Here is a 27,803-nt window from a genome sequence, read left to right as displayed (position 1 = left end):
CTTGCCTATTCTTTATCCCTGTAGGAGTATGGACCAAAATATTTTTTCTTTTATATTTACTTATTTATTTATTATTGTAATTATTGATGTCATTGTTAGCTAGGACAGATAGAAATGGAAAGAGGAGGGGAAGACAGAGGGGGAGAGAAAGACAGACACCTGCAGACCTGCTTCACCTGCCTATGAAGCGACTCCCCTGCAGGTGGGGAGCCAGGGGCTTGAACTGGATCCTTAGGCCAGTCCTTGCGCTTCGCGCCATGTGCACTTAACCCATTGCGCTACCGCCCAACTCCCTGACCAAAATACTTTTTACAGTCCTGAAGGTGGGAGTTTTGACTTCTATAATTGCTTTCCCGCTGCACATGGGCATTGACATGTTTAACAATACCCCTAGCCTGTTTCTATCTTTCCCTGGTGGGGTAGGGCTCTGGAGAGATGAAGTTCCAGGAAGCTCTGATGAGGTCATCTGCCCAGGAAAATCAGGATGGAATCATATTAGAGTCTAGAACTTGGTGGCTGAGTCTACAGTGCTTCAGCAGATATCTCAGCTGTAGTTGGTGAAGTATGTTAACACTGATAATTGTAGATATTTGATATTTGCGGGAGAATCCAAACTGTCTGCCTTTTACATCATGGCCACAACTCTCCCATACTCCAGTTTTCAATTTTTTTTAAAGTTCTATTTTGCTTAACTAGATTCTGGCAAGGTGCCCTAAATGTCTCCAATTGTTATTACTGATTGCCAATTTCTCCTTTTAATTGTAATCTTTTGGTTTTATAGATTTCAAGATAATGTTGTTAAATTCATTACAAAATCGCCTTAAGTCATATTTCCTCTGATATTGTTGTCAGATCGCTGCTCAGCTCTGGCTTATTTGTGGGGCCAGAAATTGAACCTGGTACCTCTGGTATTTCAAGCCTTAAAGTCTTCTGCAGGGGGTCTGGCAGTAGCACAGTGGTTTAAGCGCACATGGCGCAAAGCACAAGGACTGGGATTAAGGACCCCGGGATCCCTGACAACCCATCTGCAGGTGTGGTGTCGCTTTACAAGCAGCAAAGCAGATCTGCAGGTGTCTTTCTCTCCCCCTCTCGATTTCTCTGTCCTATCCAACAACAATGGCAGTAACAACAACAATAACTACGCTCAAATAAATCATCAGAGTCCTTTGAAAATGCTCCCTAAAATGGACAAATATGCCCTGCCTACCAGTCCAGTCAAATCACGCGCACTGGATTAACTAAATAACTGGGTAGGAAAAAAAATAATTCAGGGCTGGCAAAATATACCACTTGGTTAGTGTGCTGCTTTTCCATGTGTGCAACCCCCGGTCTGGTCTGTCCCCCACCATACTAAAGGAAACTTTGCAGTAGTACTTTCTCTAACACTCTCACCCCCCCTTTTTTTCCTATAGGGTTATTGCTGGTGCTCCAATCCACTGCTCCTGGAGGCTATATTTTTCTCCTTTGTTGCCCTTGTTGTTTTATCGTTGTTGTGGTTGTTATTGATGTTGTTGTTGGATGAAACAGAGAAATGGAGAGAGGAGGAAAAGACAGAGAGGGGGAGAGAAAGACACCTGCAGACCTGTCTCACTGCCTGTGAAGTGACCCCCCCCTCCCGTGCCCCGTGCCCCGTGCCCCGTGCCCCGGCCCCGCAGGTGGGGAGCCGGGGCTCAAACCGGTATCCCTACTCCAGTCCTTAAATTTGCGCCTTGTGCGCTTAACCCGCTGCACTACCGCCCGACCCCCTCCCTCCTTTTTTTTTTTTTTTTTTTTGCCTCCAGGTTATCGCTCGGGCTACAGGAGTGCACTACAAGAGTCCACTGCTCCTGGAGGCTTTTTTTTTTCTTTTTTGTTGCCCTTGTTGTTTATCATTGTTGTTATTATCATTGTTGTTAATATTGTTGGATAGGATAGACACCTTTGTTGTTTTTTATTGTTGTAGTTATTATTGCTGTTGATGTCGTTAGGACCGAGAGAAATGGAGAAAGGAGGGGAAGACAGAGAGGGGGAGAGAAAGACAGACACCTGAAGACTTGCTTCACTGCCTGTGAAGCGACTCCCTTGCAGATGGAGCCAGGGGCTCAAACCGGGATCCTTAAGCGGTCCTTGCGCTTCACGTCACGTGCGCTTAACCCGCCCCCCAAATAACTTTTTAAAATAGGTTTACTTCACCTAATTTAATTTAAAGTGCTATATGAAAGTTTTCCTCAGGTAAAATGATAGGGATCTCCTGGCTGTTAGTGAAGGACCAGCAAAACAGGCTTATTTATGGAGCCTCGGGCACGGGCAGTATTTTTGCACAACCATTTTGCTATCTCTTCCCCTACTTTGGTTTCTATCCTATAGCTGAGAAAACTAAGGCTCTTAGATACTAAATAGCCACATCAATGCTAATCAACTAGTAAGTGAAGGAAGTACTTTAAAGTAAAATGAAAGTAATACTTAAATGTGGGTTGACATGTTAGTAAGAAAAAACTACTGTACTTTGAAAGGTAGAAACAAGATGTTTCAAGATATATACCTACTATAGCTCACTTCAGTATTGATGTTTAGGGGATTTTGTCACAAGGTATAAAATGATTTTTGAAGATCACTCATGCTACAATTTCCCCACACTACTTTAAGAATTATTGCTATAAAGTGACTCGTATAGAAGTTCAACCATGTAATTTATTAAAATTTCCCTACCTCTTGGAAAGCAAATTGATTATTCTTCTTTAAAGGTAATGTTCTTCCTAAACTTCCCAGTTAACTTGACAACCATCAAGTTCCATAAATTTACAGGCCCTGATCAAGAACTTTCTGACTACCAAAACAATCTGGCTTGAAAATTCACTCAGTATGATCTGTCAATTTATAAACATCATTCCTATAATATAGTAACTTCTGACAATACAGCTCTTTAGCATAGGATTAATAATCAAACTAAGGAGAGAGGTAGAAAAGCCACGGAAAAGTATGTATTAATTGAAGCAACTCCTCTTCACCAAAAAAATCTTCCAGAAATGGTACTAAAGGAAGTAGAAAAATCTTCAAAGGACAATAGGGTCCTCATCTGCCACTGACAGTTATGGATGTTAATTAGAAACAGAAACTCAACTACTACTATTTTATTCTGGATGTTTGAGTCCCCAGAGAGAATTGGATATGAAAAGGTTAAATTAGCACAGATATTTTTTTCAGAAAATAGGAAGGGATCAATTATGAATGCTTTATTTTATGTAAATAATAAACTGAAAGTGGTACATCAGCTTGAGTTCATATCAAGCATTATAAGCAAGATAAATTACTGATTATCTTTCAAATGAAGTGCTTTCCTTCCCCTTCATATTATAACTAGATAACACCATAATTTCAGAATCTTACTTTAAGGGCTAACTATTTTTTAGACAAATACTGAATGATCTTGCTCATAAGTGGGATTTAAAAAATAAAGCTTATTTCATTCCACAAGACCCCCATCCAACTCCATCCATGATGTAGCAAAATGTCACATATAAGGAGTCAGGTGTTAGTGCAGCAGGTTAAGCACAGGTGGTGCAAAGAACAAAGACCGGCATAAGGATCCCGGTTCAAGCCCCCGGCACCCCACCTGCAGGGGAGTCGCTTCACAAGTGGTGAAGCAAGTCTGCAGGTGTCTATCTTTCTCTCCCCCTTTCTGTCTTCCCCTCCTCTCTCCATTTCTCTCTGTCCTGTCTAACAATGACACCAATAACAACAACAATAATAACCACAACAATAAAAAACAATAAGGGCAGCAAAAGGGAATAAATAAATATAAAAAATGTCGCATATCATTGTTTCTCACAGCTGAGTAGATTTCATTGTGTAGGAATGCCACATTTTACAAATATAAAAAGGTGATAATACACAGCAGTCTAAATTGACATCAAACAAATCTCATTCTCAGTGAACGTCTTTAGCAGTTCGAAAACTGTAAAAGTAGGTCTGACAAATAGCTCACTTGGACAATGTGCTGCTTTGCCGTGTATACCATCCAGGTTTGAGCAGGGCCTCCACCTTATTGAAGGAAACTTTTTTCCATATCTATCCATCTATCTATCTCTACCTACCTACCTACATACCTCTCTCATTTTTGTTTTATTATTATTTATTTATTTACTGGGTAGAGACAGAGAGAAATTGGGAGGATAGAGAGGGAAAGAGACAGAGAGACACCTGCAGACCTGCTTCACCACTCATGAAACTTTCTCCCTGCAGGTGGGGACCAGGTGCTTGAAGCTGAGTCCTTGCACACTGTAATGTGGGCACTTACCCAGGTGCACCACCTCCTGGCCCCTCTGCCTTTCTGTCTCTATTCAAAAACAAATGAAACTGCTAAAGAAAAAAAACAACTATGGGGTCAGTGGTAGCACAGCAGGTTAAGCGCACGTGGGGAGAAGCTCAAGGGCCTGTCCAAGGATCCAGGTTCCCCACCTGCAGGGGGTTTGCTTCACAAGCAGTGAAGCAGGTCTGCAGGTGTCTGTCTTTCTCTCCCCGTCTTCCCATCCTCTCTCGATTGTTGTTAAAATTTCGGACACTCTTGCTGGGCGGGTAGCTTCACGGCTGGGTAACAGAGACGCGGAGACAACGGCTGGGCAGGGAAGCTGTATTTCTTTATTCAGGAACAACGATTCATAAACTAAGACAAACTAATCACCAAACAGAACTCTGCTGTCTCTTTGCGGTGGCGCAAGCACTCTCTCTTACTCTGCAACTCTCGAACTCTGGTAGCAGAGGATGGCGGGAGGCGAGGCGCGGAGCTGCTGTTTCCACCTGGTTAAACAGCCAGCCAGCCAGCTGCACCCAGACAACCCCGCGCACCACGCCCGCAGCCCCGCAGCCCGCAGGAGGCCGATGCCAGCACGCTGGAGCCCAATGCCAGCACGCAGGAGCCTGATGCCAGCACGCTGGAGCCTGATGCCAACACGCTGGAGCCCGATGCCAATACGCTAGAGCCCGATTCCACCACACAGGAGCCTGATGCCACCACGCAGGCCAGCCCACAGGAGCCGGCTTTCCACCGCGTGGCGCAGGGCACTGGATGAGTGATCCCTCCACGCTGCTCGGCCACTGCGAGCAGGGCAGCAGATATGGCAGGGCCATGGGGCAGGGCCGCTGCGGCCTATCATGGCCACTGCGGCCTATCATGGCCGCCACCCCTGGGCACCTAGGCCCACGACTTCTACAAAACTGGCCTGCCTGCCCTCTTGCTATGAATTCTGGAAAGATCCCGGACCTCCCGGACCCCCAGGCTCCCTGCCAAAACTGAACACACGAGATCTCCAGTCGCTGGTCCGGTCTGAAGGCAGACAAGCTGGAGTACGCAGAGATCGCAACCTGCAATTCCTAGAAGTGATGCTGCGCGGGAAGCCACCTCCGGATGGTGAACCCCCCTCCCCAACAACTAAGACAGTACAGATTTAAATTCGTGTTTAAAATGACATGTCTTCGTAACAAAGGTTTCTCTCCTAGTGTATTAATGACCATGTTTATGTGTATGTTTAAAGTTTGGTAAACAGTAACTTTAAGGCTAAATTCTTACTAGACAAAGTTAAATGAAAAAAGTTTTCAACGTAATTCTCATAAAGATAAAATTAACTTACATTTAAAGTCTGAGGTAAAAATTAGTTAAAAATCAATATATTTTAACTAAGTTGGTCTAAACAAAAGGTTAAATAGACTTGTTGATATGTAAAACTCTCCATTACCTTCTCTATTAGAAATGGTAGATCGCACAATGGCTATGCTAATTATTCTCATGCCTGAGGTTTCCTTTCCTGACTCCATCTTGAATGGGTGTAACAAAAGGTTAAAAAGACGTTGTTGCTATGTAAAAGTCTCAAATTCCTTCTCTATTAGAAATATGCTAATAACAAGTTTTGTTTCATAGTAAGTAAATTGCAGCCAGCTGTCTTTGGGACTCTAGGCCATTCCCCGCAAAATGCCCGTCAAGGCAAGTACGCCCCCCAGAGGCAAGAAATGTTTTTTTTTAAGCTGATAAAGTTTTGCCCACAGAGGCAAAAAATGGCCGGCTCCCTCAGGCCTTCCCTTGGCAGCACACTGGTTCTTGTTACTTGTTTACATGTTTCTCCATGTTTGTGCCAGTTTCTTTTTTAAAAATGCCTGTATGATATATGTTTCTGTTCACCCCACACCCTTGATACTATAGTCATTTAGTTAAAAAGAAAAGGGGGAATTGTTGTATGCTTTACATTGGGTTCTAGTTCTCCCCCGCCAAGAGAATTGGATCAGTCCTGCTAATTTCGCGGGCCCACTTGGCCCCGCCCCAAGGAACCCCGAGAGAGGGTTCCTGAGTTCCAGAGGGAGGGTTCCAGAGTTAGAGAGTTGCAGAGTAAGAGAGAGTGCTTGCGCCGCAAAGAGACAGCAGAGTTCTGTTTGGTGATTAGTTTGTCTTAGTTTATGAATCGTTGTTCCTGAATAAAGAAATACAGCTTCCCTGCCCAGCCATTGTCTCCACGTCTCTGTTACCCGCCCGTGAAGCCAGCCCGGCCAGCTAGAGCCAGGCCGAATTTTAACAACACTCGATTTCTCAGTCCTATCCAACAACAATAACAATAAAACTTCCCATCCTCTCTCGATTTCTCTGTCCTAGCCAACAACAATAACAATAATAACAACAACGATAAACAACAAGGGCAACAAAAGGGAAAAAATATCCTCCAGGAGCAGTGGATTTGTAATGCAGGCACAGGGCCCCAGCGATAATCCTGGAGGGCAAAAAAAAAAAAAGCTATTTTTCCCTTTTGTTGCCCTTGTTGTTTATCATTGTTGTTATTATTGTCGTTACTGTCATGTTGTTGGATAAGACAGAGAAATCAAGAAAGGAAAAAATAGCCTCCAAGAGCAACGAGTTTGTTGTGCAGTCAAGTGACAACCCTAGAGGCCAAAGAAAGAAAGAAAGAAAGCGGTCTGGGAGGTGGCACAGGTGGATAAAGCATTACATTCTCAAGCATGAGGTCCTGAGTTAAATCCCCAGCAGCACATGTACCAGAGTGATGTCTGGTTCTCTCTCTCTCCTCATATCTTTCTCATAAATAAATTTAAAAAATCTTTTAAAAATAGAAAATGAAAGAAAAGGAAAAAACCATGAAGGGACTAAAAGGCAAGTGGCAATACTCTAGAAAAGGAATGTCTTGGAGAAACTGAGATGAGCTCAAGAGGGTGGATTGTAGAAGTAGGGAGACAGGTTTGGAAAAAAAAATACCAAGGGCAAGAAGAACAGAATTCTGGGAAGGACTAGAAAGAAGAAAGTAAAACATTTGAAAGAACTAGGCAATAATAACAATAGATGTATAGTATTTAGATGCAAAAACACTTTCAAACTCTCAAAACACTGGGGAAATATGTAAATACTTTTCCTGAGATGAGAAATTGTACTTGTGTCAACATCTGTACTTTAATCCAATAATAAAGTGAAGAACAATATTACCATTATGAAATCTACAAAGAAGAAGGAAGAGGAGGAGGAGGAGGAGACAAGGATGACTGCTATTCAGGAGGTGACAAAGCTGTTGAGTTTAGGACTTACCATGAGTAATGTAATCCCAGTATGCCAAATGCCAAAATGCTGCTCTGGCCTGTCTGTCTGTCTGTCTATCTACCTATCTATCTCAATAAACTTCTGAAGCATGGTAGTCATAAAAACCTAAAACAAGCATGCAAGTAGTAGTGATCATTAAAGATCCCCAAACTACTGGTGTTTTTCTATTTACTTATTTATTTTCCCTTTTGTTGACCTTGTTTTTTACTGTTGTTGTAGTTATTATTGTTGTCATTGTTAGATAGGAAAGAGAGAAATGGAGAGAGTATGGGAAGACAGAGAGTGGGAGAGAAAGACATGTGAAGACCTGCTTCACCACCTGTGAAGCAACTACCCTGCAGATGGGGAGCCAGGAGCTCGAACCAGGATCCTTAGGAACCTGGATCCTTATGCTGGTCCTTGTGCTTTACGCCACTTGCGCTTAACCCGCTGTGCTACAGCCTGACTCCCCAAACTACTGTTTTACAAGGAAAATAGATCTGGCTAATAGAACTTTGAGTTTGTTTTTTTAAAAAAAATCTCACTTATCTCAGTGTTTCGTGCTGAAGATAAAAGACTATCAAGTATCTGCCTCTGAAAAGTTAGGATAATCCTTATGTTTATAAAGCTGACCCAAAAAAGCTGTAGGAGAGGAAGTATAATATACTAATTATGAAACTGTTAAATGAAATACAAAACAATATATTACAAATCATTTCTGGTCATCTAAATTTGAGTGCATTTATAAACGTAGATAGGAAAATATACCAACTTCAAACAAGCAATTATTGCTAGAATGGGAAGAAAATGAAACTAAGAGGCAGCTGTAATGTTGAAGTCCATTAAAAATAGATAAATAAAATATGATAAAAATGTCAATTGTTAACTCCAGTGGTTACAAAGATGATGGTGTCAATAGTCTATATTTTTCCCATCAGAAATAAAACGAGGAACAAATCATCAATGCTTTAGAAAGGCAGGGAAGTAGGACAACATGAGTATTTTGAAAAGGGAGATGTGCCACTTACAGCTTTTACTCTCTTAGTCAACTTAATTGGATTCTTTATAAAAAAAAATTCTATGGGGTCGGGCGGTGGGGCGGCAGGGAGGGGGGTTGAGTGTACGTGGCGCAAACCGCAGGGACCACCATAAGGATCCCGGTTTGAGCCCCCGGCTCCCCACCTGCAGGGGAGTCCTTTCACAGGTGGTGAAGCAGGTCTGCAGGTGTCTGTCTTTCTCTCCCCCCTCTGTCTACCCCATCTCTCTCCATTTCTCTCTGTCCTGTCAAAAAAAAATGACATCAATGGCAACGATAATAATAACCACAACAACGATAAAAAAAAAAAACAACCAGGGTAACAAGGGAGAGAAAATTGCCTCCAGGAGCAGTGGATTTGTGGTGCAGGCACAAAGCAAAAAAAAAAAAATCTAAATTACAGATGAACACACACTCGTGTAATTTCAAAAGGGATATTCAGTTTAAAAAAGCTAATTAGCATGTGTTATTATGACACGTGCATCTGCTGTGATTCATATAATTTTTAAAGTAAATCATTTTGAAAATTTCTTTTTTATTAGTTTATTTTTCTATTGTTGTCGGGGTTTCACCACTCTGGGTGAGTTTTCAGACAGAGAGAAAGGCAGCACGAAAGAAACCACAGCAGAGAGAATTCATTTTTAAAAAAGATTTTTTATAATTATTTATTTATTTATTCATGAGAAAGAGGCGGAGAGAGAGGAAAGAACCAGAAATCACTCTGGTACATGTGCTGCCAGGAAATGAACTCAGGATCTCATGGTTGAGAATCCAGTGCTTTATCTACTGCGCCACCTTCCGGACCACAATATTTTTAAAAATATTTATTTAGTTAGTTACTTAATCCCTTTTATCGCCCTTGTTGTTTTATTGTTGTAGTTATTATTATTGTTGTTGGACAGGACAGAGAGAAATGGAGAGAGGAGGGGAAGACAGAGAGGGGAAAGAAAGATAAGACACCTACAGACCTACTTCACCACTTGTGAAGCAATGCCCCCTGCAGGTGGGGAGCCGAGCCCGAACCCGGGGCTTGGGGGCCCAAACCCGGATCGCTGGTCCTTGAGCTTTGCACCAGGTGCGCTTCACCCGCTGCGCTATGGCCCGACTCCCCCTCCCCTTTTTTTGGTAGTACATAGAGAAATTGAGAGTGGAGGAGGGAAAGACAGACACCTGCTTCACCACTTGTGAAGCAACCCCCCTGCAGGTGGGTAGCTGATCACTCCAATGGGATCCTTCCCATGCCTTCTGACTATGTGCGCTTAAACTGATGCACTACCGCCCGGGACCCGAGAGAAGCTTTTTTTTTTTTTTTAATGTAGTGGGGACTGGACTCCAAAATGGACCATGTACATGGAAAAGAAGGCACCCTCCCAGGTGAGGTGTCTTGCCAGTTATAATACTATTGGTTTTAAAAAATACATTTGGGGGAGTCGGGCTATAGTGCAGCGGGCTAAGCGCAGGTGGCGCAAAGCACAAGGACCGGCATAAGGATCCCGGTTCGAACCCCGGCTCCCCACCTGCAGGGGAGTTGCTTCACAGGCGGTGAAGCAGGTCTGCAGGTGTCTATCTTTCTCTCCTCCTCTCTGTCTTCCCTTCCTCTTTCAATTTCTCTCTGTCCTATCCAACAACGACAACAACAATAATAACTACAACAATAAAACAACAAGGGCAACAAAAAGGGGAATAAATAAATAAAATAAATATTTTTAAAAAAATACATTTGGGGGAGCGAGCCGACTCCCCCAGTACAGTACACATTTAAACATGCAGGCGGATCCGGGTTTGAGCCACATCACCCCACTAAATGGAAGCACCTGCACAGGGGACGCTTCACAAGCAGTATAGCAATGATGCGATGTCTTTGCTTCTCTACCGTCTTGCCCTTTTGGTTTCTCACCCTTTATCTAAAAGAAAGAAACATCTGCCAGGAGCAGTAGAATCATTCAGGCACAGAGTCCCAAAAATAAATCTGGAAGATTAAAAAAAAACACTCATCCTAACTTATATGTATGAAGAATAGAAATAATCACTACTGCTTTAGCACACAGAAGCACAAAACCAGCATATTGGGGTGAATAACTTCCTGCACCCCAAGGAAGTAAAAACTCTGTTCTTCCCAATGGTGGGGTGGGAGGATGGGACTGAGAACTTCACAAGAGCTGCAGTTGTCTCTCTTCCTCTCTCTCTTCTCCCTACCCATTCCCTCTGTTTCTTTGTCTCTATCCAAAAAAAAAGTCACCAGGAGTGGTGGATTCCTAGTGTAGGCATTGACTTCCAATGACAACCCTGGTGGCAATAAAGTTTTAAAAACCGAATAATGGGGTGGGGGTGGAGGTGCACTGGGTTAAGTGCACATGGTTGGAGCTCTGGCTCCCCACCTGCAGGGGGCATTGCTTCACAAGTGGTGAAGCAGGTCTGCAAGTGTCTTTTTCTCCCCCTATTATCCCCTCCCCTTTAAATTTCTCTGTCCTATCCAATAAAACGACAAAAAATGGCTACCAGAAGTAGTGGATTCCTAGTGGCCCAGCCCCAGCCTGAGTGATAACCCTGTAGGCAATATATATATTTTGAAATAACCAAGACTTTACAGTCATGTGAATAACCTGGAATGAGTGAAAATGAATCTGTTGTTCGTTTTGCTGGGCTGAGTAAATTAGGCAGTTATCAATCATGAAAAAAAAAATACTATCAGGAACATAGAAAAATCCCCATAACAGTGATAAGTAAAAGGAACAGATTATATAAACAAGGACCACCATTATGTGAAAATAATGCATATGATAGGAAGGGGACAGAAATACTAGTTATTAGTTTGGTAATACAAATGAGGTGGAAATTTTTCACCATGAATTTATAATGCTTGTTTAATGGCTTAGTCTAAAAATAGTTCATTTATACATTATAGAATCCATCAGAATATATTCTATCTACATAGCTATAATCCACAAACTATCACTTAAAAGGCAGATATTAGAATAAGCAAATCAGAGGCCAGGCAGGCAGTGGCACACAAGCACACACCTTACTATGTGCAAGCTCCCAGAGCTCCCCACCTACAGTGGGGACACTTCACAAGTAGTAAAGCATGTCTGAGGGTGACTATCTTTCTCTCACTCTCTTTGTCCATCACATCTCAATTTCTTGCTATCCTATTCAGTTAAATGGAAAAGAAAATTTAAAAGGGGGGGAGGGGCAAAATGGATGCTGGGAGTGGTGGATTCATAGTGCAGGCAGGGAGCCTCAGTGGTAACCCTGGCAGCAACAAAGAAAAAATAAAAATTGGGAGAAAAAAAAAAGACTAGCAAGTCAGGAACGTTCTGTGCCCGTTTTAACTTCTGCCACTAGACCTGGTCGGCTTTAACCAGAAAATTCTATTCTTTGTAATCCACTGCTGACATCATTCCCCCAGGCCAGATACAGAACCATAACCAACTTTATGGAATTCTCTGTGAAAGTGAAGTGCATGAAGACTCCATTTAGTTCACGTACTCAAGTAACTCCCTACCTCCTCAACCGTAGGAAAAGTGCTTGCCATTGAACTCCACAAAAAGTGCTTGGCATTGAACTCCACATTTCCAGGGGTGAGTCAAATCTGAAAGATAATCCTAAAGAAAGACTATATTTTTAAGGGATTTTTAAAATTTATGTGTTTATTTATTTTCCCTTTTGTTACCCGTTTATTGTAGTTGTTGTTGTTGTTGATAATGATGTCGTTGTTAGACAGGACAGAGAGAAATGGAGAGAGGAGGGGAAGACAGGAGGAGAGAAAGATGGACGCCTGAAGACCTGCTTCTCCGCCTGTGAAGCGGCTCCCCTGCAGGTGTGGAGCCTGGGGCTTGAACCAGGATCCTTACGCTGGTCCTTGCGCTTTGCGCCACGTGCGCTTAACGCACTGTGCTACTGCCCGTCTCCCATTTTAAGTGATTTGTACAGCTTTTTATTCCTAAAAAGAAACATAAATTTTTTTCCTAAGAAAATTATTTTTCCAGAAACAGGAAGGGAAAGAGAAGAGGGGAAACAGTTGAAGCACTGCTCCACTGCTTGTGAAGCCCCCTCCACCCCCACCTCCACAGGTGGGGATCAGAGGCTTGAACCCCAGTCTGGGCACATAGTATTCCACGGAATGAGTCATCATTCAGCCACAAAGCTATCATTCATTAAATACTGTGCATCTACCACTGTATAAAGCACGTAAAATATTCTATATGAATCATTATCTAGAGTTTTTCCATTGATAAATAATTCCCGGAGTAAAATCGAGAAATGGTCATTTTTATCAAATTTCCCAAATAATTCCTAAACAAACAGAAATTAAAAAACCAAAGGTCTGGAGTAGGGCGGTAGTGCAGCGGATTAAGCTACGTGGCGCAAAGCGAAAAGACTGGCTTAAGAATGGAGATTGGGTGGTGGGAATTGTGTGGAGTTGTACCCCTCCTACCCTATGGTTTTGTTAATTTGTCCTTTCTTAAATAAAAAATAAATTAAAAAATATAAATAAATAAAGTTGTAGGACTCAGAACCAGGAAAAAAAAAAAAAGAATCCGGGTTCCAGCCCCTGGCTCCACACCTGCAGGGGAGCTGCTTCACAGGCGGTGAAAGAGGTCTGCAGGTGTCTCTCTTTCTCTCCCTCTCTCTGACTTCCCCTCCTCTCTCCATTTTTGTCCTATCTAACAATGATGACATCAATAACAACAATAATAATAACTACAACAAAAAATAACAAGGGCAACAAAAGGGAAAATAAAAAATATATTATATATATTATATATATATATATAAATATATTATACATATATATAAAAAAAGGTCTAAATCCAGTGTTTTGAAAACTGTGAGTGAGTGGTTTGGGAGGTGGAACAATGGATAAAGCATTGGATTCTCAAGCATGAGTTCCGGAGTTCAATCCCCGGCAGCAAATGTACCAAAGTGATAATCTGGTTCTTTCTCTCCTCCTATCTTCCTCATTAATAAACAAACAAAATCTTTAACAAAAAAAAATAAAGAAAACTGTGAGTGACAATGCATCAGTACGTTGTGGTCTAAAACATTTTTTAATGTAATGGGAAAATAGTAGGGTAAACTGTGTAGTACCATTTCTGCAAAATTGCTACCAGCTATATATTGTGAATGATATAGTGGGTCACAATGTATTGTTTGTTACTGAGTCACAGCCAAAAGGTGAAAATCACTGGCTAGATAGTAAATGAGTTAGAGAAATTACACAAGAAGGCAGGACAGAAATAATGAGGAGGAGGATGGTGGTGATGATGATGAAGCAAGACAACATAACATAACTGAAATTATACCGAGCTCCCCAAAAATAAAATTCAAGGCAAACTCTGATCACATACACTAAATGAGGAGGATTAGAGTATAGTCAACCAAAAAAAAAGGGCAATAAGAAAATTTTAGCTAGTAACTTTAATATTTTATATCAGTTTTGTTGTTTACCATGTGTAATAACAAGTAGAGAGCACAAGTAATTTAAGCTTGACTATCCCCTCCACTAGCTGGTGTGAAGCTAGAAAAACAGAGCAGAAAAGATGAGCAGTTCAGTTAATTCGTCATCGAATTCCACCTAGAAACGGCCCAAAAGAACCATTTTCTCCCTTCTCCAAGCCCTGAATGCGTCGAGAAATGCATGCAGTGACCTAATCTGGAACAGTCTATGAGATCCGAACAGTCCAAAGATAGATTACCCAGCCCCACCCCCACTCCCTTTTAGTTAACAGGCAAAGCACGGGGAGTGGTGGGAAACCCGGGTCAGAACTGTATCTGTAGCTGAAGTGAAGGCACCAAGCTCGCTAAGCAGTAGCAGCAGCAGCAGCAGCAACAGCAACACCAAAGCTGGCAGCGCGCCAGCCTTTTTCTGCTCCAAGTAGGGCAAAGCAGGGCAGTGGGTCCCAGAAGTTCCAGGGAGTGAATCACCCCACGTGGCGATTGGAAAGGGGGGAGGGGCTACCCCTTGGGGGGATTGGGACTGGAAAGGGTGGAAATCAGTCTCAACCACACCACACACACACACACACACACACACACACACACACACACACACACACGGACTGGAAAGGGTGGAAATCACAGTCTCAACCGACACCACACACACACAGACACACTCAGACACACACACACACACACACACACACACACACACACACACACACACACACACAGAAGAACTAAGGACCCAGTGGAGGAACTGTGGGGGCCAAGTGCGAGTAGACAGGCAGCGGTGCCCTCCCCACACCACCGGGGCCACCTAGCCTACTCCTCCATCCGCGGCTTGGGATCGACCAAGGAGTCAACAGACCTGGAAATTCAAGTGTGAAAGAGAGAGAGAGAGAGAGAGAGAGAGAGAGGGAGAGAAAGAAAGAATGAGAGAATGAGAGAGAGAAAGAAAGAAAGAAAGAAAGAAAGAAAGAAAGAGAGAAAACGAAATAAAAAAAAGAAATGAAAAAGCGACCCTGGGAACTTACCTCACTGGCAGCTGCAGCTCACACTCCTAACGACAAAGTCAATGGCTGGCCTGCCGAGACACCGGGCAGGGCCTACAAAGGTCGTGAAGAAACGGCCTCCGCGGTGGGCAGATTTTCGCTGGAGTGACGATGACCCGAAGGAGGATTCCACGGGGTCGACCCAGTAAACTGGGAAAGGCGGGTCATTGGCCCCGACTGGCACGCACTCCAATTGGTTGATTCTGCTGTTATCTCAAAAGAGGCTCTTCTGTCATTGGTCCAGAAAGTCAAGCGGGACCCCACAGGTGGTGTAGGGGGCGGGGAAAGCAAAGTTGTTACCTAGGCAACGCAGAGACACTGGCCTCTCTGCAGTCTATTTTGGAGCCTTAGCCAGCTACCGGAAAACTGACCCAGGTGAGGAAACCCTAACCTTCGGGTGGGAAAAACGACCGGGTCTTTAGGCGCCCGTGGCTATCAGAAAAAAAAAAAAATAGGGAGATCCCCGGAATCTGCTAACTCTGAGAGATGACCCCCAAATGCCCCAAAGTTGCAGGGTGACCCGGTCTGGAAATTCTCCTGCACTAGACGTTAGAAGTAGGGCACTATTTAAACAAAACTCGTTATATAGGGCCATGAGAGGCAGTTTTATCACACCAGGAATGGATGCTTAGCGACTGTCAAAGGCCAAAATGAACAAGTGAAGACTCCTTGTTGCCTTTGAGTCTCATACACAACTAGGGACAGGACATGATTTTATTTCTTTAAAGTTATAGATCTGGGTACTCCAAGATGTATTTACTGTTTCACCTATACAGTCATGATTTATTCCTAGCTTGGGATATTTTTAGAGGGCCTGTTTTCACATTGAAAAAAAAAAAAAGACCTATCCCGCAGGCAACCATGTAAACACTATGGCCTGAGGGCTTAAACGGGCATAGTTCAGAAAACCGTTGGGGAGTGAAAAGCAGTCAGACTGTACTTAGTGGGCTGGAGCTTAGTGTTCAAAGACTACTTGTACCTAACAAACTGGCTACTCAAATATGCCTGTATCATAAGTCACTATTATGAGTCATTGGACTGAGTCTGTCTAAAGGTTAAGAAACTGTATATAAAATCTGAGAGAGGAGAGAATCAAGTTTATCCAGGGATGGTGGGTCTCACTTCTAAATGATTCCTATTGTTATGAGGATTCAGTACAGAAGCTGTTTCAAATCAAAACCAACATAACAACAAATAAATAGTCCTTTGACATTTCAAAATAATAGACAGTTTGCTACTTCAACTCCGTTTTTAGATACAAGCAGAATATGAGAATGAAACAAAGACTTTCGGGCGAATATATAACGTCTAGCTAAGATACACAAGAATAGAGGAAAGATGAAGTCAAAAGAGTCTCATTTCCTGGCCTTCAGGGCTTATGAAGAATTCCATGTGTTTCTAAAAGCTTTAATTTACTGATTTTTGTTTAATTTTAACAAGTACACTAGTAATTCCACAGTTACTTAGGGTATGGCATTTGCAGTGGCAGTTTCTAAAAAGGAACTTAATTTTAGTGATCTAAAGATAAAATCTAAATGAATTGTGTTCACAAACAGCTTAATAGCACAGTATCCAAGTATATTACAATTTAATTCTAATTTAAACATAGACTGAGATAATGTTGACATCGGTTTTCACAAGAATATTTGTTCAGGAATTTCTGAATAAAGCATTATATAAATAAAGTTGTGGAAGAAATGCTTGATATATCAAAGAGAATGGATTTAGAATATTTTAAAATCACTCTTCTGAAAAAAAGTAATTTACGTAGGAATATATATTTACTCAAACAAGTTCTCCAAGATTATTATTTGCTGGTTGTTGTTATCCTGACTTCATTTACTTTATCTACTTGAATTAATGAAATATTGTTTCTTTTTGAAAATACTTTTATTCAGAACTATTTTAACTTAGAATTTATCCCCAAATGAGTTGCAGTCAAATAACCATCTCAATTGACAGTGTGGATGCAGTCAAAAAAGTAGAAATGAAGACCCCAGATTTTGCAACCAGACTCTAACTTAATCTTGGGTTAATCAATATTGCTTAAGTGTCATGTGCCTGGAGCCAACCTGATTGAGCTTGCTTAGTCTCTAAATCATGTCCATTGCTTTGGGAATGAACTGGTTTTGCAGTGTCTGTATCAAAATTGTGACTGGTATCAGAAAAGATTCCCTTAGTTGATGAAGTTTGACATGAGGGGCTCAAAGAGATTCTCAGAAATGCTGCCTTAGAATTGACCTTGTAAGAGAGAATAACAATAACGGGGGGGGGGATCAGGGGCCTAAAAACTTTGCTTTTTTATGTAACAATAGCTCAAAAGATTTGGTGATATTTTTACTTGCAGTGAAGCCCCCACTTACACTTTCCTTAGCCTAAATTTATTCTTGGTCTATTTAAGTGACAATGCCAGATTCAAACATAGGCAGTATAGCTCCAGAATTTTTTTTCTTTTGTTGAAACACTACACAATGCTGCCAGGGTAGCCTAGGCAGAAAGAAAAATACATTCAAAGGCCTAAAGGAAGGAGATTGTAAGGTTTTAAATAAGTAGTTCAGTGTTAAAAAATGCAGAATCTATCCTTGAGAATAATAGGAGGAAAGGACAGTAAAATAACTTGAGGATATATCTTGAAGGGTTATATCAATATCCTGATAATCACACTCAAGATAAAGTTCATTTATATTATTTTATTTCATTTCATTTCATTTTTCTTTTTTTTTCCCAGGGTTATTACTGGGGCTCAGTGCCTGTACTCTGAACCCACTGCTCCTGGAGGCTATTTTTTCCCTTCTGATGCCCTTGTTTGTCGTCATTGTTGTTATTGTTGTTGTTACTGCTGTCGTTGTTGGATAGGACAGAGAGAAACGGAGAAAGGAGGGGAGACAGAGAGGGGGAGAGAAAGACACCTGCAGACCTGTTTTACCGCTTGTGAAGCGACGACCCTGCAAGTGGGGGCGGGGTGGGGTTGGAGCCAGGCTTCTTACACCAGTCCTTGCTCTTTGCGCCATGTGCACTTAACCTGCTGCCTGCTGCGCTACCGCCTGGCCGGCCCCCATTTATACATATTTATATTTATGCCATGATTTATTATTTACTTTATGCTTATATGTGACACGAATAGTTTTCGTAAAAGTGTAAATTTCATTATGATGTTTCCACTCCCATTTAATTAAGTATGAATATGCACCATTTTATGCCAGCAGAATTTGGGATTTAGGAAGTCCACTTTATTTTTTTTTATATTTATTTAATTTATTTATTCCCTTTTGTTGCCCTTGTTGTTTTATTGTTGTAGTTATTATTGTTGTTGTCGTTGTTGGATAGGACAGAGAGAAATAGAGAGAGGGAGGGGAAGACAGAGAGGAGGAGAGAAAGATAGACACCTGCAGACCTGCTTCACCGCCTGTGAAGTGACTCCCCTGAAGGTGGGGAGCCGGAGTTCGAACCAGCATCCTTACGCGGGTCCTTGTGCTTTGCACCACCTGCGCTTAGCCCGCTGCACTACAGCCCGACTCCCCGGAAGTCCACTTTCTAATATGCTTCAGATATAGTTTTTTTTTCCTGAAGATTTTGTTTAACAAATGCACTCCAACATAGACATCCCTAGGAGAGGCATCCCCCTTCAAAGTAGTCACTTAGGAAGCTTATCTACTTATTCTCTTATGGCTATTATTGCACAAATTACTTTTGAGTGTATTTTAGAATTGCCTTGAGGCTTATAACACATTATTTTGAATATCCTCAAAGTAGCAAATCTTCATATGTTGAAAGCAGATGTGATATCTGGAATTTTCTGGAGATCAAGTGGAAATAAATCTGATGTGTAATAAAAGTGAGTGATATAATAATTCCTATTTTCTTAGTGACACATCTGAAGTAAATTTCAAAATATCATGAGCATCGATAGGATAATTTATTTCAGTATATAACCTTCCAAAGGGACTACTATTTTGGAATGCAACATTTGTATGAATTTGATTCTGCTTCATTCAGTATTCACCAACTGCTGACTATGTACCAGCTCTGCTTATTTATTGAAGATATTCAGTCTTCAGGGATTTTAAAGTCCCACTGCCGATGCTATCCTGCTTCTTACCTAATGCAACCAAGACCAAGTTCTTTCCCAACTGGTGAGGATTTAGAACTAATCTGATTTCCCTAAATCCAGTATCTGGTGTAGCCACTACAGAGCAGCTTCCTTCACAATTTCCACTGTGGCTGCCCAGACAACATGACAAAGTCTCTGATGCAATGACTAGTTTTCTTTTTCTTTTTTTTTTTTAATTTTTTATTTAAGAAAGGATTAGTGAACAAAAGCATAAGGTAGGAGGGGTACAACTCCACACAATTCCCAACACCCAATCCCCATAACCCACCCCCTCCCATGGTAGCTTTCCCATTCTCTATCCCTCTGGGAGCATGGACCCAGGGTCGTTGAGGGTTGCAGGAGGTAGAAGGTCTGGCTTCTGTAATTGCTTCCCCGCTGAACATGGGCGTTGACTGGTCGGTCCATACCCCCAGTCTGCCTCTCTCTTTCCCTAGTAGGGTGTGACTCTGGGGAAGCTGAGCTCCAGGACACATTGGTGGGGTCTTCAATCCAGGGAAGCCTAGCCAGCATCCTGGTGGCATCTGGAACCTGGTGATTGAAAAGAGAGTTAACATATGAAGCCAAACAATTTGTTGAGCAATCATGGATCCCAAGCTTGGAATAGTGGAGAGGAAGTGTTAGGGAGGTACTCACTGCAAACTCTAGTGTAGTCCTGCTTTCAGGTATATATTTTGCAGTAGTTTATGGATACGTGTGCACATAAGCTCTCTCTCACAGAAACTGGTGTATATCTAGGTTATGGGACTTTGTTAGAAAGTGAACTACCTGAGATGAAATTAGAGTGTACTATTAAAGGAAAGGTCTCACCCGAGTAATGAAGCTGAAGGGTTGTCATTCCACATGTGAAGTCTCTGGATACATTCTGAGGTGAAGCATGTTGAGGTAGCAATTGTTGCTTTGGTTAGGTTGTGATCGGCAGATGCAATGTTATTTGGTTTGGATTGGGAGATGCATACGGGAAAGTGGGCCCTATCCAAGGGTTCCAGGACTGGGGGAAGTAGGGGCTCTATAGTGAAGATGTGAGGTTCCTGCTGTCTTAGGGTTCAAAAAGACAATCAATAGTTAATATTATCATCACATTATTTGTTAATTGGGTTAACTTTGAAAAGTCCCTTTGTTATGGTTTGCTGTACAGTACCCAGTATCTTGTATATAGCTGTGCTATTGGAAGCTTCTAATCTACTTGGTCTAGGCTTTTGAGAGAGTCCGTATATCAAATACATAGCCTATATATTAAAAAGATTCAGTTTGTCTTTTGAGAAACTTTGAGACATACAATTGATTTCCCCCTCTCATATTAATTGGCTACTGATTTATATGTCTACATTTTGCTAGGAGTGTACATAAACACCATTCCCACCACCAAAGGACTGTGACCCATCCCTCCCACCCACTCCCACCCCCCACTGGCCCAGGAAGCTACATGCCTACCCCTCACCACTGGGTTTTTACTTTGGTGCCCTACTTACAATTTGATCAGGTCCTGCTTTTAGTTTCCCTTTCAGATCTTCTTAGTCAGCTTCTGTTGATGAGTGGGATCATCCCATACTCATCTTTATCTTTCTGACTTAGTTTACTTAACATAATTCCTTCTAGCTCTGTCCAAGATGGGTCAGAGAAGGTGGGTTCATTGTTCTTGATAGCTGCATAGTATTCCATTGTGTATATATACCACAGCTTTCTCAGCCACTCATCTGGTGTTGGGCACCTGGGTTGCGTCCAGGTTTTAGCTATTATGAATTGTGCTGCTATGAACATAGGAGTACACACCTCTTTTTGGTTGGGTGTTATGGAGTCCTTGGGGTATAACCCCAGGAGAGGAATTATTGGGTCATATGGAAGGTCCATGTCTAGCCTTCTGAGGGTTTTCCAGACTGCTCTCCACAGAGGCTGTACCAATTTACATTCCCACCAGCAATGTAAAAAGGTTCCTCTGTCCCCACATCCTCTCCAGCATTTGTTGCTGCTGTCCTTTTTGATGTATGCCATTCTTACAGGAGTGAGGTGGTATCTTAGTGTTGTCTTGATTTGCATTTCTCTGATAATCAGTGACCTAGAGCAATTTTTTATATGTTTGTTAGCCTTTTGGATCTCCTCTGTGGTGAATGTTTTGTTCATTTCCTCTGTCCATTTTTGGATGGGGTCATTTGCTTTTTTGCGGCTAAGTTTGCTGAGCTCTTTATATATTTTGGTTATTAGTTTCTTGTCTGATGTCTGGCATGTGAAGATCTTCTCCCATTCTGTGAGGGGTCTCTCTGTTTGTTTAATAGTTTCTTTGGATGTGCAGAAGCTTTTCAATTTGATGTAGTCCCATTGGTTTGTTTCTGCTTTGGTCTTCCTTGCAATTGGGTTTGATTCATCAAAGATGTCCTTGAGGTGTAGGTGGGAAAGTGTTTTACCAATGTTTTCCTCTAAGTATTTGATTGTTTCTGGTCTGACATCTAGGTCTTTGATCCATTCGGAGTTGATTTTTGTTTCTGGTGAGATAAAGTGGTTCAATTTCATTCTTCTGCATGTTTCAACCCAGTTTTCCCAGCACCATTTATTGAAGAGAGTCTCCTTCTTCCATTTAATGCTTTAGGCCCCCTTATCAAAGATTAGATGCCCATAGGTGTTGGGATTTACTTCTGGGCTTTCAATTCTGTTCCACTGGTCTGTATGCCTATTTTTGTTCCAGTACCATGCTGTTTGGATGATGATGGCTTTATAATATAGTTTAAGGTCAGGGAGTGTGATGCCTCCATTTCTGTTTCTTTTCCTTAAGATGGTTTTGGCAATTCTAGGTTTTTTCAGGTTCCAGATAAATGATTGTGTTTGTTCTATTCTCTTAAAGAAGCCTGGTGGAACTTTGATGGGTATTGCATTAAATTTGTATGTGGCTCTGGGGAGAATATTCATTTTGATGATATTTATTCTTCCAATCCATGAGCATGGGATATCTTTCCATTTCTTGGTATCAGTTTCTATCTCCTTGAGTAGCGACTCATAGTTTTCATATACAAGTCTTTCACTTCTTTGGTCAACTTTATTCCTAGGTATTTGATTGATTTGCTGAAACAGTAAATGGGAGTGATTTCTGAATGTCTTCTTCTTCAGATTTAGTGTTTGCATAAAGAAATGCCACTGATTTTTGTACATTGATTTTGTAGCCTGATACCTTGCTATATTGCCTAACAACTTCCAGTAATTTTCTACTGGATTCTTTAGGTCTTTCTATGTATACTATCATATCATCTGCAAATAGTGAGAGCTTGACTTCTTCCCTTCCAATCTGTATCCCTTTGATTTCTTTCTCTTGCCTGATTGCTATGGCAAGAACTTCCAATACTATGTTGAAGAGTAACGGTGACAGTGGACAGCCCTGTCTAGTCCCCGATCTGAGGGGGAATGATTTCAGCTTCTCTCCATTGAGTATGATGTTGGCTGTAGGTTTGCTATATATAGACTCCACTATCTTGAGGAATTTCCCATCTATTCCCATTTTCTGTAGAGTTTTGAGCATGAATGGGTGTTGGATTTTGTCAAAGGATTTCTCTGCATCTATTGAGATAATCATGTGGTTTTTGGCTTTGCTTTTATTGATGTGATGAATGACACTGATTGATTTACAGATGTTGAACCAGCCTTGCATTCCTGGGATGAATCCCACTTGGTCATGATGAACAATCTTTTTGATGTGTTGCTGTAACCGGTTGGCCAAGATCTTGTTTAATATTTTGGCATCTATGTTCATCAGAGATATTGGTCTGTAGTTTTCCTTTTTTGTTCTGTCCCTATCAGCTTTTGGTATCAGGGTGATGTTGGCTTCATAAAAGGTGGAAGGGAGTATTCCTGTTTCTTCAATCTTATGGAATAGCTTAAGAAGTATGGGTATTAACTGTTTCCTGAAAGTTTTGTAGAATTCATTTGTGAAGCCATCTGGTCCAGGACTTTTGTTGTTGGGGAGATTCTTAATAACGGCTTCAATTTCTTTGTCTGTGATTGGTGCATTTAGATTTTGTAGTTCTTCTTGGTTCAGTTTTGGAAGTGCATAGGTTTCTAGGAATTATTCCATTTCTTCCAGATTCTCTAGCTTGGTGGCATATAGTTCTTTATAGAAGTTTCGCAGAATTCTCTGGATTTCTGTGGTGTCAGTTGTGATATCTCCTGCATCGTTTACAATTCTATTAATTTGAGTCTTCTCTATTTTTTGTTTGTTGAGTCTGGCTAGGGGTTTGTCAATTTTGTTTAATCTTTCAAAGAACCAACATTTGGCTTCATTGATCTTTTGTATGGTTCTTTTATTTTCGATGTTGTTTATTTCTGCTCTAACTTTAGTGATTTCTGTCCTTCTGGTTGCTTTAGGGTTCCTTTGTTCCTCTTCCTCTAAGTCCTTGAGGTGTGTAGTAAGGTCATTCATTTGGGCTTCTTCTTGGTGTTTAATATGTGATTGTATGGCTATAAGTTTCCCTCTCAGTACTGCTTTCGCTGTGTCCCAAATATTTTGATATGTTGTGTCTTCATTTTCATTAGTTTCCAGGAACATTTGAATTTCCTGTTTGAGTGAGTCTCTGACCCAGTGGTTCTTAAGGAGCATGTTGTTTAGTTTCCAAATTCTATGTTTTTTAATAATTTTCCGTTTGTTGTTAAAAGTTAGTTTTACTCCACTGTGGTCTGAGAAGATACTTACAATGATTTCAATGCTCTTGAATTTATTGATGCTGTCTTTGTGGCCTAACATGTGGTCTATCCTTGAGTATGTGTTGTGTGGATTTGAAAAGAAGGTGTATTCCAGTTTTTTGGGGTGGAGGAGTCTGAAAATTTCCAAGAGGTCTAGTCTGTCAATCTCTTCATTCAATTCTCTTGTATCTTTATTGGTTCTCTGCTTTGTTGATCTGTCTAAGTGTGAGAGTGGGCTATTGAAGTCTCCCACTATTATTGTATTACTATTGATGTATTTTTGAAATTCTTTCAATAGGTGTTTAATGTATTTAGATGGTCCCTCGTTGGGTGCATAGATGTTAATAATTGTTAAGTCTTCTTGGCTGATTGATCCTCTAATCATTATGTAATGTCCTTGCCTATCTTTTATTACTTTATTTTATTTAAAATCTATCGTGTCTGAGATGAGAATGGCTGTTCCTGCCCTTTTTTGTGGACCGTTAGCCTGTATGATAGTTTTCCATCCTTTCACTTTAAGTCTGTGTTTATCTTGTTGTGACAGATGGGATTCTTGCAAGCAGCATATGGTTGGGTTATGTTTTCTGATCCATCCCCCCACCCTGTGCCTTTTGATGGGTGAGTTTAAGCCATTGACATTTATTGATATTATGGATTTAATGTATTGTAGTGCCATTGTTCTAAAAAACAATTTGTTTACTCTGATATATTACAAGTATTATAGTGATGTTCTTGTTTATAAGAGGTCTTTTAGTACGTCTTTCAGGGCCGGCTTGGTGATAGTTGCCTCCTTTAACTGTTGTTTGTCTAAGAAGGTTTTGATCCCTCCATCTAGCTTGAATGAAAGTCTAGCAGGATATATTATCCTTGGTTGAAACCCTTTTTCATTCAGGGCTCGATAGATATCTTGCCACTCCCTTCTGGCTTTTAGAGTTTGAGTTGAGAAATCTGCAGAGAGTCTTATGGGTTTTCCCCTGTATGTGACTTTTTGTTTCTCTCTTGCAGCCTTTAGGATCCTTTCTTTATCCTTACTTCTTCTCTTTGTGACTATGATGTGTCTTGGTGTTTTCAGGTCTGGGTTGATTCTGTTTGGTACTCTCTGGGCCTCTTGCACCTTGATATCCTTTCTGATATTCAGGTCTGGGAAATTTTCTTGTATTATTTCCTCTAGAATGTTTGCTTCCCCTTCCTCTCTTTCTTCCTCTGGCAGGCCAATTATACGAATGTTACTTCTTTTGAGATCATCCCATATGTCTCTGTTGTTGTTTTCAGTGTCTCTCAATCTCTTTTTAAGCTCTTTCACCTCTTTCTTAGTTTTCTCTAACTCATCCTCTGTCTGACTAATTCTGTTTTCTGCTTCTGTTAGTCTGCTTTCCCTTGCCTCAGCTTCTTTCTTCATTACAGCTATTTCAGCTTTCAGTTCTCTAATTGTCTCAAGATAATCAGTATTTTCCTTGGGGGTCTCAACTGTTGTTTCCCTAATACTGCCATTCCTTTCCTCCAATGTTGTTTTCATTTCTGTGATTAATAAGTTTATTATTGCTTGCATACTTTTCTTATCTATGGTTACTTCTGACTGATTTGTGGTTTCTTCTGGGCTCTTGTCTTCATTCATTGGGGTAGCAGTTTTATTTGTTTTTAATCTACCCATTTTTTTATTTATGTGTTTCTCTCTTTATTTTTTTTTAATCCTCTGTTGTTCCTCAGTTGTTGTGTTTTGAGCACAAGTAACACTGTACTAAATACCTTTATGACAATTGCACTCACCAACCTCCGGAATTACAGTAGCAACTGAAGTAAGTATTGAAGGAGTTTAATCGTTACCAGTTAGCCAAAAAATTTCTCCAGTCCGTGAAAAAATAGTAACCAAATCCCAGTGGAGAAAGAGAAAAGAAAGAGAGGATAGCAAGAATAGACAGTTATGCAAATCTACTATCCAGTGTATATTCTAGGGGTAACAAGAGTGTAAAGGGAACTAGAGCAGAGATACACACATAGAGAGTCCACTCTGGGTCAGATTTCTTCCCCAAAGTAATTCACAAATTCAGAAAGGCAAAGAAGAAAGAAGTGTATGACAAGATAAAAATAAATAAATAAATAAATAAAGAGAGAGAGAGAGAGAGAAGAGAGAGAAAAGGGAGAAGATAAGAAGAAGGGTTGTAATTAAAGAGCAGTGCGAGGAACTTCCCAAATGTGTATCAGTGAGTTAAAAAAAAAAAAAACACCCTGTTTGGTGGTATGGGGTATCCTGCTAGTAGCTGGTCCCAGGCACTGCTTATGGGGGGGGGCGGCGGCGGGAAGGATGTATGCTTGAAAATTAAAAGGAAGAAAAGAGAATTTTTTCCCCTATTCTAATTCTTAACCCAAATTAAGTTATAGACACCTCCTTGGTGTCACCGCTATGGCCCCTTATTGGCTGGCCTGCTAAAGGCAGAAAATCCTATTGTTTACACGAGATGTGTCCGGAGCTCCAAGGCTAGCCGCTTCTCAGTCCGCCATCTTCCGGGAAACCCCCCCCTCCAGACTTTTTTAAAGGATTTCTCAAAAATGAAAACTAGCTCCAAATCCTTTGATCCAATGAGAGCTATACTCAAGAAGTCTTTGGATCCGCTCTCAGGGCCGCGGTGGACCCTGGAGACTCCCAAGAGAAAGCCCCCGAGCTAAAGTGCTCTCTCCGGGTCCTCTGCCCGCCGCGCTCTGCAACCGGCGGAGGAGCCGCCTTCCTGGGCGGGCGGAGGACAATGCCCGGCGCACTCGCCTTGCCCGGCGCCCTGGGAATTCTGGAATCCCGCTAGTCCGTGTCACCTTTACTCTAATTCTTAACCCAAATTAAATTGTACTCACTTTTTGGTGTCACCCCTTATTAACTGGCCTGCTAAAGGCAGAAAATCCTACCGTTGCCGACGATGTGATCAGAGTGCTCGCTGTTAGCGACTTCTCAGTCCGCCATCTTCCTCTCCCCCCTCACTAGTTTTCTTTTTCAGCTGTAGTGTTGAGTCTTAATCATTTCCCGAACCTTCATCTAGCTAGCAATTTCCCCACAATCCTCAATAATATGATCCTATCTTTCACACACTCATCTATAGTCCTAAATAGGCCTCCCTAAAAACATGATTCCTCAACCTTTCAGTCCTGAAACAGTGCTCCAAACTGCCACTGCAGTATCCATGCCAAGCAGATGCAAATGCACGAATAGCAATTCTGAAAGCTACCTCAGTTGTTGTGTTTGGAACTTCTGAATACCCTTCTTCTAGGTTAGTGTCACTGCCCATCACTGAGCTCACATGGGCCTCATAACTAAGCATCTGAGGATACTGGCGCTATATGCCAGATAATAATATGTTATACTGCTTTTCATTTTTTTAACAAACTCTGGAGCATAATGCTGCCATTGCAATTACGTCATGAGGTAGTCAGTATGAGATTAATAAAAACAACTTCTTCACTTCTTCTCATTTGAGCAATCTTTTTTTTTTTTTTTTTTGCCTCCTCCAGGGTTATCTCTGGGGCTTGGTGCCTGCACTATGAATCCACTGCTCCTGGGAGCCATTTTCCCCATTTTGTTGCCTTGTTGTAATTGTTACCACTGCTGTTATTGTTGTTGGATAGAACAGAAAAATTGATAAAGGAGGGGAAGACAGAGAGGGGAGAAAAAGATATGCATCTGCAGATCTGCCTCACAGCTTATGAAGCGACCCACCTCCACCCTCCTAGGTGAGGAGCCAGGAGCTCAAACCAGGATCCTTACTCAGTCCTTGCACTTTGTGCCATGCCCGCTTAACCTGATGTGCTACCACCCAGCCCCCTCATTTGAACAATCTTAAGTCAAGTTACTAATTATATTATTGTGCCTGATATCTGGATTCATTTTGCCTTTTCACTGTCAAAGAGAGGAAATATTTCAGAAAATGTTGTTTTGAATTTAAGTAAATTTTTAATGAATATGTAATCAGTGAGGAC

The 27,803-nt window shown here is 41.4% G+C and overlaps 2 protein-coding genes across 2 annotated transcripts in view; one reads left to right on the top strand and one right to left on the bottom strand.

The window, feature by feature from the left end:
- Window positions 1-15,227, bottom strand: part of NUP62CL (nucleoporin 62 C-terminal like) — a 134,970-nt gene extending 119,743 nt beyond the window's left edge. Inside the window, exon 1 of the mRNA XM_016191500.2 lies at window positions 15,056-15,227. The gene's annotated coding sequence lies outside the window, so the exon portion shown is untranslated. The remainder of the gene's footprint in view (window positions 1-15,055) is intronic.
- Window positions 15,228-15,374: 147 nt separating this feature from the next.
- DNAAF6 (dynein axonemal assembly factor 6) overlaps window positions 15,375-27,803 on the top strand; it is a 79,437-nt gene continuing 67,008 nt past the window's right edge. The window contains exon 1 of the mRNA XM_007530621.3: window positions 15,375-15,448. The gene's annotated coding sequence lies outside the window, so the exon portion shown is untranslated. The remainder of the gene's footprint in view (window positions 15,449-27,803) is intronic.

The sequence above is a fragment of the Erinaceus europaeus genome, chromosome X (genome assembly GCF_950295315.1).
Source record: "Erinaceus europaeus chromosome X, mEriEur2.1, whole genome shotgun sequence".
Classification (NCBI taxonomy): Eukaryota; Metazoa; Chordata; class Mammalia; order Eulipotyphla; family Erinaceidae; genus Erinaceus; species Erinaceus europaeus.
Note: the sequence above shows the minus strand (reverse complement) of the source record. Positions and strands in the feature narration are given on the sequence as shown.